The 6721-nt window shown below is 35.3% G+C and overlaps 1 long non-coding RNA gene across 1 annotated transcript; it reads right to left on the reverse strand.

Annotated features, from left to right (window-relative positions):
* Nucleotides 1-3310: 3310 nt before the first annotated feature.
* LOC134071252 (uncharacterized) lies at nucleotides 3311-6152 on the reverse strand. Its single transcript, XR_009937038.1, has 5 exons — nucleotides 5751-6152; nucleotides 5088-5176; nucleotides 4859-4940; nucleotides 4437-4511; nucleotides 3311-3452 (listed from the first exon to the last, which is right to left on the reverse strand). It is a non-coding gene; the product is annotated as an uncharacterized LOC134071252 (long non-coding RNA).
* Nucleotides 6153-6721: the final 569 nt, after the last annotated feature.

Genomic DNA, 6721 nt, shown 5'->3' on the forward strand with positions numbered 1-6721 from the left:
TCCATGTACCTAGCAACCAACATAGCAACCATTAAAATTAAGTGTTTATGACCGTTTCCATAGCAACCAACATGATTATACTGCAGTAACTTCTTGTTTCCTGATAGTGGCCACCATGGATACCCTAGCAACAAATGTTTCAAAATAAAAGTCCTCACTAGCAAGTTAGCTAGTTAGCATGGTTAGCATAGTTAGCATTGTTAGCATTTTTAGCATAACTGCAAAAAATCATAAACTAAGTAAGCTAATCAACCTGGTTAGCATTGTTAGCAAATTTAGCATTGTTAGCATAGTTAGCATTTTTAGCATTACTGCTAGGAATCATCGGTTAAGTTAGCTAATCAACCTGGTTAGCATTTTTAGTAAAGTTAGCATTGCTAGCATAATAAGCATTTTTAGCGTAACTGCTAGAAATCATTAGCTAAGTTAGCTAATCAACATTTTAACATGAATAGAAATCATTAGGTTAGAACTGGAACGTTTCATCTTTAAACTGTCTACCTTCACACTATCAACTCTCTGTAAACTATGCAACCACCATGTCTACCCTAGCTACACCTTAGTAACCATATCTACATTATCTATCCATTTTTGCATTTTCATGCACTGGTAATTCCTTGGAATTGCATTTCTAGTTATTATTCTTTTTCTTCTAACGCTCGCAATTCAGCTTGAACCGTTTAACGTAGAAACTTGATTCAAACTTTGCTACGTAGGTCTTACTAAGGAGACCTGTGCAATATATTTTTCAACTTTGTAACTTTTATACTTTTTAAACTGTAAATTAAAAACTATTGAACATTTCCCCATAGACTTAACATTGCTCATTATGACATTACGGCAGCAATTAGAATGTTAGGCCAGGTGGCCAGTCCAGGTGCAGCAGTTCTCTCTCTCTCTCTCTCTCTCAGGCACACTGGCTCTCTTGAGACTACATTTTCTGTTCCCCTGTATCAACGGTATCAACATAAGTCTTCCTAATTCCATCCAACTTTCTATCCATTCATCTTCTTCAAACCATTCACTCATCCACCCATTCTAAACAGTCTGCCTATCAACATCAATTAGACGATCTACATTCAACTTTTAAACAATCTACTCTGTCTCAGGCTCAGGTATCTCTACACTCTGGCTCTCTTAAGACTAGCCAGTTAAATTGATTACACCTGTATCTGTATCCACTACTCTCAGTAGAGAGCTGTGTCTCTCCATTCTACAAGAATATAAGGCACATTCCATCCAACTTTCTATCCATTCATCTTCTTCAGACCATTCACTCATCCACCCATTAAACTGTCTATCAACATCCATAAAACTCTCTGTCTATCAACATTAATTAGACTATCTACATTCAACTTTTAAATTATTTACTCTGTCTCAGGCTTTAAGGATACACTCTGGCTCTTAAGACTAGCCAGTTAAATTGATTACACCTGTATCAACTGTCAGTTTCTCTGGCTTTAAGCATACAATCTCTCTGAAGACTACATATCCTGTTAACTGTTTCCTCTGTCCACAACTGTTTCAAAATAAAAGTCCTCACTGCAATAATACACTATTAAATCATTTAACCATTGAAACTACTCAACTATTGAACTGTTCAACCATTCCAACTGTCAGTTATCATCCACTATACCTCCAGTCAACTACATGAAACCTCCATGTACCTAGCAACCAACATAGCAACCATTAAAATTAAGCGTTTATGACCGTTTCCATAGCAACCAACATGATTATACTGCAGTAACTTCTTGTTTCCTGATAGTGGCCACCATGGATACCCTAGCAACAAATGTTTCAAAATGAAAGTCCTCACTAGCAAGTTAGCTAGTTAGCATGGTTAGCATAGTTAGCATTTTTAGCATAACTGCAAAAAATCATCAAATAAGTTAGCTAATCAACCTGGTTAGCATTGTTAGCAAATTTAGCATTGTTAGCATAGTTAGCATTTTTAGCATTGCTGTTAGAAATCATTGGTTAAGTTAGCTAATCAACCTGGTTAGCATTGTTAGTAAAGTTAGCATTGCTAGCATAATTAACATTTTTAGCGTTACTGCTCGAAATCATTAGCTAAGTTAGCTAATCAACATTTTAACATGAATAGAAATCATTAGTTAAGTTAGAACTGGAATGTTTCATCTTTAAACAGTCTACCTTCACACTATCAACTCTCTGTAAACTATGCAACCACCATGTTTACCCCAGCTACACCTTATTAACCATATCTACATTATCTATCTATTTCTGCATTTTCATGCACTGGTAATTCCTTGGAATTGCATTTCTAGTTCCACTTCTTCTTCTAACGCTCGCAATTCAGCTTGAACCGTTTAACGTAGAAACTTGATTCAAACTTTGCTACGTAGGTCTTACTAAGGAGACCTGTGCAATATATTTTTCAACTTTGTAACTTTTATACTTTTTAAACTGTAAATTAAAAACTACTAAACATTTCCCCATAGACTTAACATTGCTCATTATGACATCACGGCAGCAATTAGAATGTTACGCCAGGTGGCCAGTCCAGGTGCAGCAGCTCTCTCTCTCTCTCAGGCTACATACACTGGCTCTCTTGAGACTACATTTTCTGTTCCCCTGTATCAACATAAGTCTTCCTAATTCCATCCAACTTTCTATCCATTCATCTTCTTCAAACCATTCACTCATCCACCCATTCTAAACAGTCTGCCTATCACCATCAATTAGACGATCTACATTCAACTTTTAAACAATCTACTCTGTCTCAGGCTTTAAGGATACACTCTGGATCTTAAGACTAGCCAGTTAAATTGATTACACCTGTATCTGTATCCACCACTCTCAGTAGAGAGCTGTGTCTCTCCACTCTACAAGAATATAAGGCACATCCCATACAGAAAAATAACATATTGACATATATGCAGCTTGAATATATTCCAGCATAAGGGCATCTATGTTAAATACATATATTTACATCTATGTTAAATACATATATTTACATATATGTTAAATACATATATTTACATATATGTATCAATATATGTCAACATATAAGTACATGTTTGAAATTGGCCACTTTCTTATATTTTCTGCATATAATTAAATATATTTAAATATATTGCACTAAGAAGAATGATCACGTGACCCTTGATGAAAATTGTGATCACATGACCTATATATTTCAGACTTATATTTCTCACATATATTCTGATATATTGTTCAAATATAGTTCATATTCTACTATGGTTTCATGTTTTCTGCATTTACAATTGTTTTCACTATAGTATTTACTTAAAATTAACCATAGTATCATTATAAAGAGGAAGAAACACACAACTCTTCTGTTTTCTTTTGTTGAATTTATTTAAAAATGGCCATTTTTGTTTTTGTACTGACATCACAGTTCTGCAAGTTTGGCATTAATTGCATGGCCCAGCAATCTTGAGGGAGTGCCTGAATCTCTTCTAGGTGGCCTATGGAAAAGACAGAACATATACAAATAGAACATGCAAAATATTAGTGACAACCACAGATGCTAAAGTACAGAATCACAATAACTGGAGAGAAATACAAAGCCAGTTGGAGAGAAAGACATACGTTATGTAAAATAAAATAAATTCATCCATTATAGTCTTTTTTCTATTATTTACTTACAGCAATACCTTTTTACATTTAAGTTTAGTTTGACTTTGTTATAAGTGAAAATCAGCTCTATTGACAAATCTTGCAAGATAATTGAGTTTATCTTACAAAAGTGGTATTTCCACAAAACAAGAAACTTTTATTTGCAGGATTCGCCAATAGAAGTAGATTTTCACTTATAACAAGGTCAAATAAGTGTACATCAAGTGCAAAAATGTCTAAAGATGTATTGATATATGCACATAATAGATCAAATAAACACGCAATTGGGAACAAAATGATTCATACCCCTGGAATTATTTATTTAATGTTGATTTTCCCTTAACTAATGTTTGTTCTGACTGAAAAAGACATTGCCACATGCCAAAAGGTTGTAAGACCATGTGCTAGAAACATGGAACTTTTTTTACATTTTGATGATAAATGGCATGTGGCAGTGTCATGTTCAGTCAGAACAAACATATTGGTCAAGAGGAAATCACAAATCGATATTTGCCATGAGCAGTATCCAGGATCCATGACATAACTGCAAGTCAATAAGGCAAAATCATGAGGAAAATCTGCCTGTCTCTATGGGAATTTAACATAGGGGTGTCTTTAAAGGTTGGACTTTTCCTAAATTAAGGCATTGAGATCAATTTCCAAAAGATGATTTCAACTTCAGCATGGGGGTCCAAACTTATGGATATGACTGTAGCCGATATGAATATGAATAATGTTCATAACTGTATATTCACTTAAGGTTATCTCACTTCAAAAAAATATTGCATAGAAATACAAAGTGAGTTGGAGAGAAAGACATACAACAAACTCACCCATTATGGCCTTAACCCTTTAAGGGTCCAGGAACTCCTTTTGCTCCCCCGTCTGCAACTCTTAAGACTTGCCCCCTGAAAAAATTGCACAATCAATTAGATCCTCAAATAGTTTACTACTGAAAAGATCTATGATGGTGAGGTGAAAATGTGAAGCAGTCCACACAGATAGCCTAACATTTTTAAATGAGACAACACAACTAACTCATACACAGGAGAGACATAGAGAATTACACAGATAAAGCATTCAGTATCGTTCTGAATCAACTGTAACAATCTTAATGCACAAGCAGGCCAGGTAACAGTGTACAATAGTCCAGCTTGGAAATAACCATAATCTGTACAATAAGCTGTGTGGAATCTTGTGTCAGATAAGGTCTGATCTTCCTAATGTTGTAAAGGATAAAAACACAAACACTTACACCAGGTTGAGAGCAGCAGCCATAGTAGCAGGTAGTGCCATCAGGACAGACTGATTTTGCTCTGGACAGTTCATAGAGCCCACTACAAAGTCATAACAAACAGACACATGAAAGGAAGGGTTAAACTAAACATTTACAAACACAAATATATGCACACATACCAATGCTATATGCAATTATGTGTGTGTGTGTGTGTGTGTGTGTGTGTCTACCTGGTGAGTGAACTCACTTGCAGGCTTGTAATGGGCTTTGGAAGTGACAATATTCCAGAATAAACCCAGCGGTCTCAGGGCAGCAGTCCTCCACACAACACACCGCCTGCAAACAGAAGGAACAGAAGGAGGCTAAAATTAATAAGTTGCAAACACAGAGATCTATAGTTCCTGAAATCAGGGGGTGAGATAACGTATAGCAACACTATGTATATTATGCATCAACACTACATGTATTACCTTTAAATAATGTTAACTACCCATGTCCCATGGAAGTTTGCAACGTAACTCTATTAAGTAACGTTAACAACTTTCATACTTCAGCCTGCATGGTAATAGCCACTTTAAATGTACTGTTGGCTAAGCTACTTGCGCCTGATATTTAATTCAAACTAAAGCTGTACATTCATAAAGACATCTCTGACTGAATTATTGCTAGATATATTAACTACCATTCCAGATATTCCTCATAATGAATTTGGTTACTGTAAACGTTAACATTAACAGCTAACATCGCTAACGTTAGTGATGTTAGCTCGCTAGCTATATGCTAACTAATTATGATTCTAATCTAACACTATCAAATCATAATCACTTTGGTTAAGATTTCATAATGAAAACAATACATTTCTAATAGATTCCCGTTTTCAATTGGCATACGAAAGTACTGTAATTCTTACCTTGAATATGATGATGACGGCAGAGTTTGTTCAGCTTACATACAGCAAGCTTCATGACAGAAAAGTGACAGTTGAAGTGTGACTTGTGGCTGGAGTTGAAAAGTCAGTTGGGGTGGGGGATGGGAATTGCTGTGTGTGCGCATGCACTTTTAAAAAATCTATTCAGTGAATATATTCAGCACATAGACTTACATGTAAGATATTCACATATATGTTAGTGCTGGGTTCCGCATATACTTGCATCTATTCAGTGAATATATTCAGCACATAGACTTTCATGTAAGATATCCACATATATGTTACAGTGCTTGGTTCCACATATACTTGCATATATACATATTGGTACTATATATGTATTCAATATATTTTAGCCATCTATTTAAACATATGCTGGATGCAGCTGCATATATGTGCATATATTTTTTCCATGGATTTTTCTGTATGGGATTCCATCCAACTTTCTATCCATTCATCTTCTTCAGACCATTCACTCATCCACCCATTAAACTGTCTATCAACATCTATTAAACAATCTGCCTATCAACATCCATTAAACTCTCTGTCTATCAACATTAATTAGACTATCTACATTCAACTTTTTAAATTATTTACTCTGTCTCTCTGGCTCTCTTAAGACTAGCCAGTTAAATTGATTACACCTGTATCAACTACTCTCACAGAGCTGTATCAGTGTCTCTCTTAACAAGAATATAAGGCACATTCCATCCAACCTTCTATCCATTCATCTTCTTCAGACCATTCACTCATCCACCCATTAAACTGTCAATCAATATCTATTAAACAATCTGCCTATCAACATCCATTAAACATTCTGTCTATCAACATTAATTAGACTATCTACATACAACTTTTAAAGTATTTACTGTGGGTGCCTCTCAAGCAGCGTTTATATGTCCTCCCTCGCTCCTCGCTCCTCACTGATCTACATAAAGAAAGATAGAAGAAGGGCT

The sequence above is a fragment of the Sardina pilchardus genome, chromosome 2 (assembly GCF_963854185.1).
Source record: "Sardina pilchardus chromosome 2, fSarPil1.1, whole genome shotgun sequence".
Classification (NCBI taxonomy): Eukaryota; Metazoa; Chordata; class Actinopteri; order Clupeiformes; family Clupeidae; genus Sardina; species Sardina pilchardus.